Source organism: Suncus etruscus, chromosome 13 (genome assembly GCF_024139225.1).
Source record: "Suncus etruscus isolate mSunEtr1 chromosome 13, mSunEtr1.pri.cur, whole genome shotgun sequence".
In the NCBI taxonomy this organism is placed as follows: Eukaryota; Metazoa; Chordata; class Mammalia; order Eulipotyphla; family Soricidae; genus Suncus; species Suncus etruscus.
The window spans coordinates 53,985,385-54,003,982 of record NC_064860.1 but is presented as its reverse complement, the minus strand read 5'-3'; positions in this window follow the sequence as shown (position 1 = coordinate 54,003,982).

Here is an 18,598-nt window from a genome sequence, read left to right as displayed (position 1 = left end):
ACCATTTATAACAATCATTAAATATTATATGATTATAATATATATATATATTTGGTAAGTTTGGGCCACACCCATGATGCTCAGGGGTTACTCCTGGCTATGCATTCAGAAATTGGTCCTGGCTTGGGGGACCATATGAGATGCCAGGGATCAAATTCAAGTCCATGCTGGGTCAGTTGTTTGCAAGGCAAATGCCCTACTGCTGTACTATTGCTCCTGCCCTATATTATATATTATATTATAATTATTTATATTATATAATGAATTTAATATGTAACATATATGATGTGTACCCTGTGTAAAATAAAATCATATCACAGAAATATCCTTTTGATACTATAGATTTCCTTATAATCTACATTTTCTCATCAAAGTTAGTGATTATAGAAATATTTTAAAAACTAGGAAATTTGATATTTTAAAAAACTGCTCAATAAAATGTATTCTATTATAATTACAGTTTTGCCTCATTTAAAGTTTTAGATTTAATTATTCATAGCTATTTTAATAGGGGAAATCTATAAAGAAACCATGTTATTCTACTATTTTAATGTAATGAAATATAAAACAAAGAGTATTGGGAGCTTCTATTGGTGCATTTGGTAGGTTCCACCATAATAGCATTGGTATTGTGAAAAAATTTTATGATTCAAATTTAATGCAAAAAACATTAGAAAAAGGGGCCAGAACGATAGCACTGATAGGACATTTGCCTTGTGTGCAGCCACTCCGTAATGGATGATGGCTGTATTCCTGGCATCCCATATGGTTCCCCAAGCCACGAGCTATTTCTGAGTGCATAGCCATTAATAACCGTAGAACATCACTATGTTTGGCCTCCAAAAACTATTTTCAAAAAACTCAATTCCAAATTTAGATGGCTTCTAAAATTTTTTGACCATCACTCTTCAAAATTTTATGTCTATTAAAGGCAAGAAAAACTGAATAATGTCAAATACTAAAGTTTACATCATTTTTGTTTTCTTAGATATAAGAAAAATTTGAGAAAGTACATTATTCATACTTAAATGTTGTACTGCTAATATTTTTTGATATTATCAATTACTTATGACCAAAAAGGTAACTTGGGTTACGATATTCTTACACAGTTTTTTATTCTACCAGTTCACCTATAAATTAAAACTCATTTTAAAATAAAATTGTTTTATGATTGGCAGACTATTTTTAAAATTAATTAGCAAAATCCAAAAATATTTAGCTCTCTTTTATGTTTATATATGAAGTGATTAAGAGTGTTGTCATAAATGCTTTGTTTCAGAATATGTGTTATGAATTAGACTACTTGACCTTTTAAGCTTAATGAATACTCCTGACACTGAACTATTTTTACTCCTGGTAGGCTCTTGAGACCATATGGGAAGCAGAGATTGAATCCAGGTTGGACATGTGCTAGGCAAGCTCCTAACCTACAACACTTTTTCTCCAGTCCTACTGGGCTTTGTAATATTAACTGGAAAATTTATCTAGCACTTGGATGATCATATTTTGTACAGGGAACACTTCAAAGTCTACAAATTGCTTTTATCTTACAGTAAACTAATTTGGAGATTTTTCACATATTGGTCTACAGACTCCTAAGGCAGAAAACGAACAAATTGTAAAGTTTAATAACTTCTCACTTTTTTAAATGATATCTTCTAATGACATATTGATCAGAACAAATAATACAACTTATTTTATATATCAAGAAGAAAAATTACTGTACTAAAAAGCAAAGTTGGTCTATATTTTAGATAAAAGGATGTTTTTTATAAATAATATAACATATCTTCATATTTATCATTTTTCACCTTTGAAATTATTATTATTTATAGTTAACTATATTATGTTAATTTTCTTTTACTTTTATTAAAGTAAATAAATAACAAACTATTACTATAGTAAAGTCTTTATTTGAACTTGACTTTTAGAGAAATCTTTATTTTTTATTATATATAATTTTTATTTTGACCATATTGGCTTACATATCTTTGGCAGTAGTAAGAGAAATCTTTATTTATTGACTCATTGTGTTGGTTTTCTATGACTACATACTAATTGTCCTCTGCAGATGCCATCAAGTTCTATAAATGAACTGCATTTGGGAAATTTCAACAATAGGTTTACTAAAAAACAATAAGCAGAATTCAATTTTTTTCTCAATATGTTCTGGAATTTTCTGCTTCTTATAATATGTGGAGTTTCAGGAATAATTTAGTATGCTGAATTCATGTTTTGCAGGCAAATGTCCCAGGTTCTTGGGGACAGAGCAATGGTGCAAGCAGAAGGACATTTGCCTTGCAAGGGGCTAACTTAGGACAGGCAATGGTTGGATCCCCTTTATGGTCCGCCAAGCCAGGAGCTATTTCTGAGTGCAAAGCCAGGAGTAACCTTGAATGTCACCAGGTGTGCACTACCCCCCAAAAAAATCCCAGGTTCTATTTTTAGCACTACAGGGTTCCCCAAGAACTCTGGGAGTGATCTCTGAGCAATGAATCAAAGGTAACCCCAACCAGTTATAGAACTGTAGGTAGAGTGTTTGCCTTACACACAGCGTACTTTGGTTTGATCCTCAACACCATATTATCCGTGAAGCCCCAATAGAGTAATCCTAGACATGAGAGTAAGCACTGAGTATAGTGCCACAATAAAATCCAATAAATGTAATTCCAATAATGTCATGTGTTGTTCCCAAACTAATATTAAAATAAATACATAAGTAAAAATATTTTAAAATGAAAAACATGCTTTTAATTTCTCCATAATCAGCGCCTATAAAATTGATGAAGAAAAAAATTAGGCACCTTAGGTGTTTTAAATTTAAATCAATTCTAAGTTTAAAGAAAGTTTCTGAGGCATGTAGATAAATAAAACCTAAATTCCTTTTCTTTCATCTCTACATGTCTCTGCTTCATTTTTTCTACATCAAAGTTATTCCTAAGAAATTGATAATGACACTCAATTAACAGTGATTCTTTAATCTAATGGAGAAACAAATAGATTGTTCAGTTTTATTGTTTATTTTTTGTTTATAGAATAATGAACAATAATCTTCCCAAGGAAAGCAAGTAAGTCCTTAATTAGTATAAACAAGTTTCCTTGAAAAAAGACAAGCTTCCAATGTTTAAAGTCAGCCATCTCTGTGCAGTACAACCTATAATCAGGACAGTTCCATTTTGCATAGAAAGTTAGAAAGGAGTATGACAAATTTGTCAGGCTACAATATTCTAAAATTACAGAACCTGAACTATTTTTTTATCAAACCTATCCAGCAATAACAGCAAAATCTTAGATACCATATTATTTAAGTGATAAACAATCTGTAGAATAATGCAAGTGCAGTCAACCATTTCCCAAGATGTTCGTATTTCCTGTGGATCCACCCCTAGGTGTTTCATAACAGCAGGAAGCTTATTTGAGAAATGGGGCATCCCTTAGCTTTGCTGCTTTCATCAATATAAAGTAGTACTTGAATTTACGTGTTTCTATTCTGAAAGTTATTGTCTCCTATATTTTACTTCTACAATTTGATTTTACCTGCATGGTAGATTTGTTTTATATTGAAACAGATATGAAAAATTACAGAGGACTAAAAGCATTTGAGTTTAGGATCTGGACCTTTTTTCTTATTGGATCTTGTCTCTTATGCATGATAATAAAGGAATAGAAGATACAATTCAAAGTAAACAAACCTGATAATTTATAATAATTCATATACATTTAATTTAATTTAGTCTATCTAATAAGCATTACATTGCATTTAATTTATTTTGGCACTCTCATTAATAATTGTATATCATTATCTACAACCACCAACACAATAGCACCGTGTTGAGGAAAAGAACTATGAACTATATATTTATTTATTTATTTATTTATTTATTTATTTATTGGGTCACACCCGGCCAAGCTCAGAGTTTACTCCTGGCTCTGCACTCAGAAATCACCTCAGGCAAGCTCTGGGGACTATAATAGCTGTCAGGCTTCAAACCAGGGTCCATCCTGTGTTGACTGCGTACAAGGCAAATGCCTTATCTCTGTGCTATCACTTTGGCCCCTGAATTATATATTTAAAAACAATACCAACACTTACCATAAGTTATAACAAAATAATAGAGATTGGCACTATAATTTAGAAAAATGATATTATAATGACCATAAATTATTCATAATATATCATTTGCAAAAATATGAAATTTGTTGGAGAAAGAATTTTATATAACTTTATATCTTGCTAAATGTTGACAATAGTTAGGCCTACTCATAATTTTTCTTAAGAACCATGAGCACTGACTTCATAGATGATGACTAGTCTGTTTTCATTTTTTGTCAGACCTTCTGTACTTCTATCTCTATCACATTTTCAGAAGACATTGTTAAAAAATAAGTAAAAAAAATAACCTGTGAGATATACATTCACACCAAGAGATTTGCTCAAAAATGTTCCATCATTTTCCTAGTAGCATATACTTTCTAAGAGGAGTTCACAATTATACTTCTCTCAGCTCTCAAATAAGTATTTATGAAGTTATATTCTCCTCTTCTCCTTATACTACGAGTATTCAAATGGGTATTCTGTAACTTGAATTTATAGATTGCCAAATTTGTTATTTTTTTATATTTTGTTTCAAAGTCTGGCGCACTTCTCTCTCAGACATAGTATGTTGGCATTCTTTCAGTTATCCTCTGGAATTCATAATCAGTAGTTACCAAATTTCCCCTTCTCTTTAAATTTATCTCTGGAAATTCCCTTAACTATTTTATCTGAAAGAATTGATTTAATCCTGAAGATTTTCAGTTTCTCCTCTTTTGAGACGGTATCTTTTTTTGTTTTGTTTTGTTTTCTTTTTCAGCCACACCCGGTGACACTCAGGGTTGTTATGTGCTCAGAAATCGCTCCTGGTTTGGGGGACCATATGGGGCGCCAGGGATGGAACCGCGGTCTGTCTTAGGACACCACATGCATGCAAGGCAGATACCTTACAGCTGTGTCACTGCTCCGGCCCCATGAGATGGTATTTTTCTTATTTTCTGCCATTTCTCTCATAATTCCATTGCACGTTTCTGGATCTAGAAGCACAATATTTCTCAGTATAACTTTAAATAATTTCCCATCACACATCCCTAAATAGTCATAAATCCCAGAATATTACCATATATTTAATGACTGCCATCATTTACTATGCTTTGATACTTTTCCTTTATTGTGATTATAGCCTCCACCAGTTTATATGTTCCCTTATATAAGTGGCTTGCATTGTGGTCATTTCCAAATTCATATAGAAAATTATTATATTATTTTGAAATTTGAAATATTTCTTTATCTTCACCTCAAAACAATGCTCAGTTCTCTGTCCTATGGTAATTTGTAAGAGTTACTACGAATTATTGCTGATGTTTGAATTTAGATTTTCAATTGCTAAAATCCTTTTAGAATCATAATATTAAAATTAAGTCTACACAATTTTTATATTTAACTCATATATTTGATTATATTAATTCCATATAGTCTGACATTTTATCATGATAATTCAAAAACACTTCTACTTTTACAATTCAACATGTAAGTGTTCTTACTAAATTTATTGCTAAAGATAGATATTTATAAGAACATATCTACGACCTTATTTTATTTTATTCACTTTATTGATTTTACTTATTACTAGAAATAAATGAAAAAGAACTCCCAGACAAACATTATTCTGATGTAGTAAAAATATAGTCACCACTAAAACAGAAAATGACTGACCTATTTTCCTAATAAATATAAATACAGAAGCAAAGTGACTTAACAAAATATTAACAAACATAATCCATAATATATATTAAAGACCTCACTATGATAAAACAGTATTTATCTTGGGTATACAAGTCAATCAATATAATACAACATATCAATACAAGAAAATAAAACTCATATGATCATATCATCACGTGCAGATAAATTTGATAAAATTTGTAAAGAATTAATTTGAGGCAATGCATAACAGGATGCTTATATCATGTTAAATTACAGCACTTTTTGAGTGAGAGGCTACTAAGTAATTAGGAGGTGAATTGTAATTCAAAGGAGGAAAAAAATAGGACAAAGGATGTAAAATCATCCATGTACTATTATTTCCAACCCCAGGTGAACGAGTCTGAATCAGGGTCTCCATAAAATAATCCAATCTAGGCTGAGGGTGAAACAGGTGTAGCTTGGCAGTCTTCTTAGTATGGAGCCCAACCTGCCTGCCAGAACTGCCATTTTTATTAAATACAGGGACCACATTGGGGTGGTGGGCAGTAAACCCATCCATGTTTACAAGAAAGACAATCTGTTTTGACTTTAATCCAAGTTGTAAACAAACATACATAGAAACCATTGTCCTTTTGGGTAAAATATGGTGTAACCCAACAAAGGATAAAGAGCAATGGTTTGCAAAGGGTAGAAAGAACTTTCCTCAACACCATAAAAGGCAATTGCCACAAACTCTCAGAGGGCATCATAATCCTTTCTTAAATTTCTTAATTTTTTTTTGGGAGGGCACACCCGGTGACCCTCAGGGGGTTATTCCTGGCTATGTTGTCAGAAATCACTCCTGGCATGGAGGACCATATGGGATTCCGGGGCATCTAACCTCAGTTAGTCCTAGGTCAGCGCTTGTAAGGCAAACGCCCTACTGCTGAGCCATCACTCCGGCTTCTGATTTACAATTTGTTAATGATGTTTTCTCCTACATGTAATTTCAACATGACTTCCATCACCAGAGCACCTACATCTCTCCCCACAAGGATCAAAAAGCCTCTTTGAGTGGGGGGGGGGATTTGGGGCCTCAACCAGTGATGCTCAGGGGTTACTCCTGTCTATGGACTCAGAAATTGCTCCTGGATTGTGGGACCATATAGGGTACCAGGGGATCAAAACACTGTCAGTCCTAGGTAAGTGCTTGCAAGGCAGACGCCCTAGTGTTTGTGCCACTGCTTCAGTCCCAACACCTCTTTTTTTTAAACTCTCCTCACCAACACCTATTATAAAAATTGGTTTTCCCATCATTATGCTACCTTAAAATGTAACTTTAAGTTTTGAATTTGATATTTTTATATTGCAACTTACCTGTTCCTTCAGACATACTTTGCTCAGCATGATAACCTCTAGTTTCAACCCTATTTCTGTAAATCACATGATTTTATTCATTTTAGAGCTTCATAGTTACATTAGAAATATACCCAGTAATGTCTACATTCCTTTGTTGTATCAGCGATTTGTAGGGATTTTGGTTTTTCATTCCATTTATATGTATTTTTGGTTTTATGATCAAATTTTTAGTGCCAAGACTTATTTTCTGGTGTTATCAAGGATTTATCAAGAACTAAACACATGGCTCACATTAGAACATCATACTCTTCAACTCCCTGCAACCCTTCGTACTACATCTTAAATTCTGTTAATTTCCCCTTTTCATTACAATTCCACATTTCATTTTCAGTTACATTTTGGAATAGAGCAGCAATCATGCAGGTCTATTTTTTAATCTTAAAAATATCTTGCTCATTATCCCCTCTAGTCGTAAAAACCTTAAAAATGTTCACATATTAATTCAATCTTATGAAAATATTACCTTGAATTTGAGTTTTCTAAGAAATAGATAGTACCTTCACATTGCTGGGAAAATTACAAAGTTTTTTTCCAGCCCTCGGACATAATAGAGGTTGAGTTCCATGAGGAGGGAAGATAAAAATAATACTTTTCATGCAGGAATAAGTCAGTAAACAGTTCATGGTTTTGTCTTAATGAAATTTTTAAAGAATTGTTCTTTTCAGAGGCTCTAGTTCCAGACAAATATCACAGTGGGATTTAATAACATCAGAGTTTAGTAATAGAAAAAATGTTGTAGGAAAATTAAGAAAAAAAAACCACTTCATAAATTGAACCAGTGAAATTGCTATCATATTATATGTGGTATTGTAGTAAAAAAAAAAAGAGAGAAAACATTAAAACTTACAATCAGTTTTAAAACCTTAAAAATAAATAATTCTCCATTTTTCTTTACCTCATAAAACCTGACTTCTCTGCAAATGAAACTGATTTCCAAAGCTTATAACTCTGAGAATAATAAGAGGATCCTTTATCATTCTTTATATATTAAAAAGAAAAATCAAGGGAGGAAGGAGATAATTATATGGGAACAGAAAGGCTATTAACTATTGGAAAAATGTGATATAGTAGCCTTTTGGATTGTTGTTTTGCTAATCAACAGACAAGATAAATATTTGTTTACAAGTATAATAAAATGAATGCACATTTTAACTAAATATCAAAAAAGTAAAATTAAGGGCCCGAGAGATAGCACAGCGGCGTTTACCTTGCAAGCAGCTGATCCAGGACCAAAGGTGGTTGGTTCGAATCCCGGTGTCCCATATGGTCCCCCGTGCCTGCCAGGAGCTATTTCTGAGCAGACAGCCAGGAGTGACCCCTGAAATTGCCGGGTGTGGCCCAAAAACCAAAAACAAACAAACAAAAAAAATTAAAATTAAAATTATACCAGAGTTAGATTCCTAGATTCCTGGCACCATACCCAGTCCCAAGGGTTCACAAGGAGTGATCTATGAATGCAGAGTCAGTAGTACACCCTGAGCACATTCAAATGTGGCCCCAAACACACACACACACACACACACACACACACACACACACACACACACACACACACACACACACACATACTCTGCTGTAAAGAGGGGCCAAAGCGATAGCATAGCAGCAAGGCTTTTGCCTTGCACGTGGCTGACTAGGGACAGACCAGGGTTCAATTTCCAGAATCCCATATAGTCCCCCAAGCCTGCCAGGAGAAATTTCTGAGTGCAGAGTCAGGGGTAACCCCTGAGCGATGGCGGGTGTGACCCAAAAACCAAAATCAAACAAACAAAAAAAAAAAATAGCTATATTGGAGCCGGTGAGATAGCATGGAGGTAAGATGTTTGCCTTGCATGCAGAAGGATGGTGGTTTGAATCCCAGTGTCCCATCTGGTTCCCCAAGCTTGCCAGGAGCAATTTCTGAGCATAGAGCCAGGAGTGACCCCTAAGTACTGTCGGATGTGACCCAAAAACCAAAAATAAATAGCTATATTATGGACAGGTAGATAATTGATACATAAAAAAAACTAATAGATAGATGAGCTATTTTATTTTTGAGAAGCTGATTAAAAATTACCAAACATGGCTTCACTTTAGTATAAGTAATTTGATAATTGCCAAAATTTGATGCTGCAATGAAAAGATTAAAGATAAGGATACTGATGACAGCATAGTGCCTATTCACACCTTAAAAGTCAATTCAAAATGAATTGAGAAATGTATAAACACAGAATCAGAGCATTCAGGTGAAAATTATATTTATATAATTTTATATTTTTATTTATATTTATTTCTTTTTATTTATAATTTATTTATATTTTTTCTTGTTAACATTATGACCAACGAACTTTAACATATATATATATATATATAATTTATTTTCATTTTCTTAATGAAGACCAATTTGGTATCCTTTAATAGGAAGATCGGAGATCAAAACGAGTCTTAAGGGATCCAATAGAATTTGTTCTTGTTACAGGCTCCAGAGTGGATTCTACTGTCTGCGAATTTTCAGAGAGACATGACTCTCCTTATTGTCACTTAGTTCTAATCTGTTTCTGATAATTGTCTCGTTTCTCTTTTAAGTATTCATCTGTTCTGCTTCCTTCTCATAAAACCACTACACTATATATTAAGGACCTGACACATACACAAAAAAAATAATGCTCCTTTTTCAAAATTTCCATTTCTATCTATTTGAAAGTTATCCTTTTATACAAGAAATGGCATTCATAAATACGAGATTAGGGTGTATATATATCTGGATGGGGTGTTTCAGTCTAACAAAACCTGTACATATACCCTCTGATTTCTTTTTTTTTTTTATTTAAACACCTTGATTACATACATGATTGTGTTTGGGTTTCAGTCATAAAAGGAACACCACCCATCACCAGTGCAACATTCCCATCACCCAAGTCCCAAATCTCCCTCCTCCCCACCCAACCCCCGCCTGACCCTCTGATTTCTTATCTCACTTTGAGAATAATTCTAAATTCGACACTCTGCAATAAGTTTAACATAATTCTCGTAAAGTAGACTTATGTGTCAACTTCAGCCTATCTGTGAGAATATAGGAAGTCTTCAACTTCCTATGGAATATGGAACAGACACGCAAATACTGCTATTTCTCATTCAGATTACAACTTATTCACACCTTAAAGGCCTAATGTGTATTTATAGAAATGTATATAACTTTCTGGTTATTCATGAGCATATTTAAAATTATCATATGGACCCAAATATAAAGGAATGTATTGCATGTGAAAATGGATTTACATTAAATTTTATTTTATATAATGGATTCTTTATGGGTTAGATTATTAGGTGTGTAACTGGGTAATACTGTCTTATTATACACTGTTACTTTAATTTTTCTAGGTTTTTGATATGCATTATTCTTATTCATAAAATTACAAAGGAAATCTTCTGAAAATAGGACCAACTGGAGCTAGAGCTATATATAATAGGTAGGGTACATGCCTTGAATGTTGCTGATCTGGGATCGATCCCCAGAGTTCCATATACTTACCTAAGGAGTCACTGCTTTGAAAGATATTTTAATTTAGCATTCTATAAATTTATTTTATTAATATTTCCTTATGTAAAACAAGTTTTATAATCAATGTAGGATAAGGAAATAAAAACAATAAACAATTTTATGTAACAAATTTAATGCACAATTGTTTTAAAATTAACATAGATTTTTCTAATTCACTAAAAGTAAACAGCATTTATATCAGTTATATCAGTTATAATTAGTTAATTTTGACATATCACAATGTTTTGAATAACATACTTTGGTAGTCTAAATATATTATTCTTAAATATGCACTATATTTTATATTTTGTAATTTTAAATATATAATAACTGACAACTTTAAGTAAGCCCTCTTAAAATATTTATTAAATATTCTGTATTTAAATTTTAAAGTCTAGAAAATATTCTGCTAACAAATGCATCAAAATCTTTCTGTATTTGGTTCACAAATATTTTTACTTCACAAGAAATTAAGTTAAGTTTATTAAAATGGTGAAGGTTTTAATTTTACTTTGCCAATTTGGACATTTTAAAAAGGTAATCTGATCAGCGACCCAAATTTTAGTGGTATATTTAAGTAATATTAGATTAGCTTAAGAGTAACTGAGAATAAAACTAATGAAAATTTCTAAATAAAATCATCAATGTGCAGTATCTACATAGAACATTTAGTTTGATAGAATATATTCAAAAATTTAAGAAAAATCAAGATACAATCTCACACTTCTATAAATACAGTATTTTAAATGTGATATAAAATGCATTAAATGTGATAGACATTGAAGTGTGATTAACAAAATGTTGAAGGCAGTCTTCAGATACAAATAGAACTATGTTAGAGTAATTTAAGTTACAGAATTTGTTATGTTAAAATATAAATTTTAGGGGGTGGAGAGGTGGCGCTAGAGGTAAGGTGTCTGCCTTGCAAGAATTTTATTATGAATATGTATCTAGGCTTATGGGTTAATATGGTATTGGTGCTTTTAAGTTTAACTATATTAATAATATAAAATATAAATCAACAATATATATGTGACATACATTAGTATATATTTTTGTGCCTTCAACTTAGAGATTCTAGAAGTGATCTCACTAGATTTTGCATGAAGAACAGTCATTTTAAGAAAAAGAAATTTAGGGGCCGGGCGGTAGCGCTGGAGGTAAGGTGCCTGCCTTACCTGCACTAGCCTAGGAGACGGACCGCGGTTCGATCCCCCGGCGTCCCATATGGTCCCCCAAGCCAGGAGCGACTTCTGAGCGCATAGCCAGGAGTAACCCCTGAGCGTTACCAGGTGTGGCCCAAAAACCAAAAAAAAAAAAAAAAAGAAAAAGAAATTTAGGGGCCGGGCGGTGCACTAGAGGTAAGGTGCCTGCCTTGCCTGCGCTAGCTTTGGACGGACCGCTGTTCGATCCCCCGACGTCCTATATGGTCCCCCCAAGCCGGGAGCGATTTCTGAGTACATAGCCAGGAGTAACCCTTGAGTGTTAAATGGGTGTGGCCCATAAACCAATATATATATTTTAAAATATTTAAAAATATATATTTTTAAAATGTTAAATTTTAAGATCTCCAAATTTCCTTACAAAACCTAATACTTGTAGTCTTATATTAATATCCTGACCTTAATCAATATTTTTGTACTTTGTAATTTTCAAATAAGGAAGAATGTTTCCCTGAAAGATTGCTATTAAAATCATAGTGTCTCAGAGGTCTTCCTGCAATGGAATAAAGTTCTTCAATCTACAAATTTTATTCCAGGTTCTGGTTTTTTATTTATTTAATTTATTTTCTTTGAAGTTAGAAAACACATCTTTTTTTTTTTAAAGAAAGGATTTAAATAAAATTTAGTATACCATGAGAAAAGTTTGTTTTGTATTATAGTGCTTATTATATCCAACTGAGTTACAATACTTATGAGTAATAAAAGAGCAGGGAGAAATATTTATGGTTTTATTTTTCAAATTAAAATTTTTTGTAGCACAATTTTGCATGCAAGAAAAGACAGATTTTTTCTTAGACCATAAGCAATTGAGTTGATGAAATTTGACTATAGTATTTAATGAAAGAAGATTAATAATTTTTTCTTGATAAGATAAGTTACTGAAAATTCATTATATAAAAGCTCTGTTTTTTTTTTTTTTTGGTTTTTCAGGCCACACCTGTTTGATGCTCAGGGGTTACTACTGGCTAAGTGCTCAGAAATCGCCCCTGGCTTGGGGGGACCATATGGGACGCCGGGGGATCGAACCACAGTCTTTCCTTGGTTAGCGCTTGCAAGGCAGACACCTTACCTCTAGCACCTCCTCGCCAGCCCCAAAAAAAGCTCTGTATTTATATGATATATAAATATTTCAAGTCTATATGCAGAAAGCTTTGTAAACAAGTTCTTTGAAATGAACTAGAATATATGTTATTTCAAAAGTATTTTCAGTTTCTCAGAGAATACACTGCCTTTTTGTTATATAAAAGATTTAAAATTTTTAGCAACTAGAGAGATAAGAAGCCAACCCAGTTCTATCCCAGAATCCTGAACCCTGCCAGGAGTGAAGAGAGAAGACAACCCAGTTCGGCCCAAATCCTGACCCCTAAAGCAGAAATCTTTATCTGACTGTTTACATAATGACTGAGAGGAATTGTACAACATGATTTTGAAGTAAGTCAAGAAAAACGGGGGCTAAAGTAGAATCTAAAACATCTAGAATTGGAGCCAGAGATAGAGCACAGCAATAGGGCATTTGCCTTGCATGCGGTCAACCTAGGACAGACCCGGAATCCCCTATGGTCTCTGGAGCCTGATAGGAGCAATTTCTGAGAGCAGAAACAGGAGTAACCTCTGAGCACTGGGTGTGGCCCCAAAACCAAAATAAATAAATAAATAAATAAATGATAAAAATAAAATATCTATATTTGCCCAAATAAAACTAAACAGGTGCAATAGTAAAAGAAAATAACCCATTATTCCCCAAACTACCATCAACCATGTGCACAAATAACAAACATTCACAGACACACATGCAGGTATACAAGTTCTTGCATTATAGTTTTAAGTGGCAAAACTAAGCAACACAGTTTCTCTTTTCTAATTTATGCATGCATTCCCTTTTCTTCTAGCTGAAAGTTTCACTACCTACACCAAGGAAATAGTAAATATCCTATCATAGTTTTTAATGTGATGAAATTTTTAGAAGACAAACATCTGTTATTTTTTTTTCAATTTAAAGACCATGGATACAAGGTCGTTCATAATACAGTTTTTCTCCCCCCACAGATAAAGTTGTTCATGATTAAGTTCCAGTTATACAACATATAACAACCTTCACCAGTGTGCATTTCCCACCAACAATGTCAACGGTTTCCCTCTCATCCTCCCTGATGCCCTCTTGTCTTCCACCTGCATCTGGGGCATCTCTCTCTGTCTCTCTCTCTTTCTCTTTCTCTCTCTTTCTATCTCCCTGTGTTCCTTTCTTTCTGACTCAATATCACTCTCCCCATCTCTCTTTTCTTTTATTACATTGTGGTTTGTACTACTACAAATGAAGAGGTGCCATGAATGTCCTTTCCATATTAAACCTCTACTCTAACTGCACTCCTGGCTCTTTGTGGCAAGCTACCTATTATGAAATGCTCCTCCTGATGTTCATCCCTATAGTTCCTAGATATCAATCCCCACACTGTCTTTTATTATCCTTATATCCTAGTGAAAAGTAAAATTATTCTGTTTATCTTTCTCCCTCTGACTCATTTCCCTCAGCATAGTACTCTCAATGTCAATATCCAGGTAGAAACAAAATTCATGACTTCATTTATTTCTAATGGCTGCATAATATTCCTTTTTTTGAAACTTTTTTTCTTTATTTAAACATCTTGATTACATATATGATTGTGATTAGGTTTCAGTCATGTAAAGAACACCCCCATTCACCAGTGCAACATTCCCACCATCAATGTCCCAAATCTCCCTCCATCCCACCCCACTCCCATCTGTATTCTAGACAGGCTTTCCAGTTCCCTCATTCATTCACATGATTATGGTAGTTCTCTGTGTAGTTATTTCTATAACTGCACTCACCACTCTTTGTGGTGAGCTTCATGAAGTGAGCTGGAAGTTCCAGCCCTCCTCTCATTGTCTCTGAGGATTGTTGCAAAAATGACTTTTATTTTTCTTAAAACTCATAGATGAGTGAGACTATCTGTGTCTCTTTCTCTCCCTCTGACTTATTTCACTCAGCATGATAGATTCCATATACATCCATGTATAGGAAAATTTCATGACTTCATCTCTCCTGACAGCTGCATTGTTTCTTTAGCCATTCATCTGTTGAAGGGCATCTTGGTTGTTTCCAGAGTCTGGTTATTGTGAATAGTGCTGCAATAAATATAGGTGCGAGGAAGGGGTTTCTTGTATTGTGTTCTTGTGTTCTTAGGGTATATCCCTAGGAGTGGAATAGTTGGGTAGAATGGGAGCTCAATTTCCAGATTTTGGAGGAATCTCCATATTGCTTTCCATAGAGGTTGGACTTGACAGCATTCCCACCAGCAGTGGATAAGAGTTCCTTTCTCTCCACATTCCCGCCAGCACTGATTGTTCTCATTCCTTGTGATGTGCTCCAATTTCTGTGGTGTGAGATGGTATCTCATCGTTGTTTTGATTTGCATCTCCCTGATGATTAGTGACAAGGAGCATTTTTTCATGTGCCTTTTGGCCATTCGTATTTCTTTTTTATCAAAGCATCTTCTCATTTCTTCTCCCCATTTTTTGATGGGATTAGAAGTTTTTTTCTTGTAAAGTTCTGTCAGTGCCCTGTATATTTTGGATATTAGCCCCTTATCTGATGGGTGTTGGGTGAATAGTTTCTCCCACTCGGTGGGTGACTCTTGTATCCTGGGCACTATTTCTTTTGAGGTGCAGAAGCTTCTCAGTTTAATGTATTCCCATCTGCTGATCTCTGCTTCCACTTGTTTGGAAAGTGCAGTTATATTGTGTAAGCATTCTACTGTTTCTTTAACCACTTATCTCTTGAAGGGCACCTGGGTTGAAGAAGACAAAAATATTAATTATCCAATAAGCAAGCAACTATTCTAAAATGAAACTAACCTATTGAAAAATAAACCAGAAATGCCACTAAATGTAGCGAATAACTAAATTAGTTTTATTTTTTCCAATTATGCACTGTGATGAACTTCAAAATAGAGGTCTATTAAAAGATAATTGTGATATAAGAATTCTCACATTATTGTAGATAGTTACATTTTGCCTAAATATTTATTTTACTTTGCAATCTTCTTTTTGTATTAGTTTACTTAGCAAAATTTTGTTATTCACTTTCATAAAGATTTAATATCATAAAAGAAGATAAATTATGCTGATTACTTTTAGTCAGAAACAACAACCAAAATCTCACTGCATATATTTAAGGTCTGGGCATGATGTGTTGCATAATAAAATATTGAGACTAAACATATATTCTTATATGCTGTCTATCTTCTTAAAATTATTTAAAATACAATTTTCTAGTAATATCTTTGTCTTTTAGTAATTATGACTAGTTTGGTTGGTTTATTTTTGGATGTAACATAAGATTATTAATACATTATAAACTAAGAATTAATCTACTACACTCATTAAAATGAAGATCTCTAAATCTGTCAGGATTAAATAATTTTAAAGCATACTCATGTACCTTTGGTAAAGAAATGACTTATTTTTCAAATACAAAGCTAAACCTCACTTTCTCAGTCTTCAGACTTCCAGAGGAAAGTAAACATCTACACCAAAAAATTATACAAGATTTTAACAGTATCATAATCTCTCTCCAGGCATAAAGCTATAAGAATTCATGCTGTGAAATTTATATACATGTGTAGAACATGAACATCTTGTCATTCATTCAGGCTTGGATTCATAACAATTGCGGTGGGTTTCTTTTATTATCTAGGATACATCTTACAATTGGTTTGTACTAAATAACAACATCTACTTTGTTCTTAATAAGAATGAAAATTCTTCAGCAGTTCAATTAGTTTTTGATGAATGAGTCAACAAGGATTTAGCATTTGAATTCATTTTCTTTTTTTTATTTTTTTTTTCATTCTGTCTTCTTCGTAGCTCATCTCACATTCACTTATGACTGGGAAAGAAAAAAATTAGATTTTCAAATTTGAGTAGCAACTTGAGAAATAAAAGTTAATGTTCTATTTGTGTTTTATTCTTACTTTTTTTCCTGAGGAGTTTAGGAATTAGGAGGCTCTGAAGCTAGTCTCAGAATGCCTGAGTAGGACCCCCACTTATATAAAAGACAATTAAACAAATCATTCAGTGCCTGGGCACTGCTTCGAGCAGCTTGTTTTTTTTTTGTCTACCAAAGAATACACACCCCAACCAACAATGCTTTGGCTTTAAATAGTTTTAGTAGTTAACCTTCAAACATTTTCAGTAGAGCTTGTTAGCTTGATATGTCCATATATTTCAACATGACTAAATTAACTCAAAATTCTGCAAGTGATCACATTATGTTTTGTGAGCAAAGATCATAGATGGCTTTATTGATTTAATATTTCTTCATTTTATAATTTTAATAATTTTAAAATTAAATCACCGTGAGATACGCAGTTACAGAGTTGTGATTGTGTTGCAATCATACCATGTTCCAATTACCCATCCCTTCACCAATACACATTTCCTGACAAATCACATCACCCACTCCCAGCCTGCCTCTAAAGCAGATATTTCTTCTTTCTCTATTTTTTCTCTTTATTTAAGCACTGTGGTTGGCAATGCTGTTCTCAATGGGTACCATGCATATCATGTCACCTCTTTTCAGTACCCAGTTCTTGTCCAGAGTGATCATTTCCGACTATCATAGTCATAGTGGTTCCTTCTTTGCTTTGACTGTATCCACTCTCCCTCCACCTCCCCACTCCCACCCAGCACACTTATATACTCTTTGTTGCAATCTTCATACTATGGACCAGTATACCTACCTTGTCTTTTTCCCTTGTCTTTGAGTATTATTACCATTTGATCTTGTTTCTTTTATTATATTCTATAAATGAGAATTGATCATTTTATGTCTATCCCTTTCCTCTGACTCATTTAATTCAATACAGTTCTCTCCATTTCTATCTACATATAAACAAATTTTGACTTCATTTTTCATAAAAGTATTTTAATTAACTTTATTATAATACTGATTTGGGAAACTTTTTATAAATTTGTTCAAGTATAAATTTGAACTATATATATAAACAGATTATATATCTATTATATATAATACATTACATGTACATATAATATATATATATATATAAACAGATTCATCCCAGACCTGAAGAAATTAAACCCAGTCTCAATTCCTAATCTCATTGATACATGAGCATGACATTTAAAGAAACAATTCTACTCAAACTTATCTATTTATAGAGAAACTGATTGAGAAGGTAAAAGGGTTATCAATATTACATAGGATATTAGTTAGCTTCTACAAACTAATCTTAATCCTTTTAAACCAAAAGAAAAGAGAAAAGAGATAATGTTAGCACAGCTTCTTGAGACTCAGATTCATGGAGGAATGTGACATCTCTCAAACTGAAAACAAAAAGATGTAGCTCGGGCCAAAGAGATAGCATGGAGTTAGAGCATTTGCCTTGCATGTAGAAGGACGGTTGTTTGAATCTCGGCATCCCATATGGTCCCCGGAGCCTGCCAGGAGCAAATTCTGAGCGTAGAGCCAGAAGTAACCCCTGAGCGCTGCCAGATGTGACCCAAAAACCAACACAAAAAAAAAAAAGAAGAAAAGAAAAAAAAAAGATTAGCTATTCTAGAACCTTAAGAGGGAGAAAAGAATGTGAGAAATGAAATAGTATCACACTTTTTTATCTTCTCCCAGAGTGGGCAATGTCTCCTTGGCGGCCCTTTAACTGCAAGCCTAGTCCTGCATTC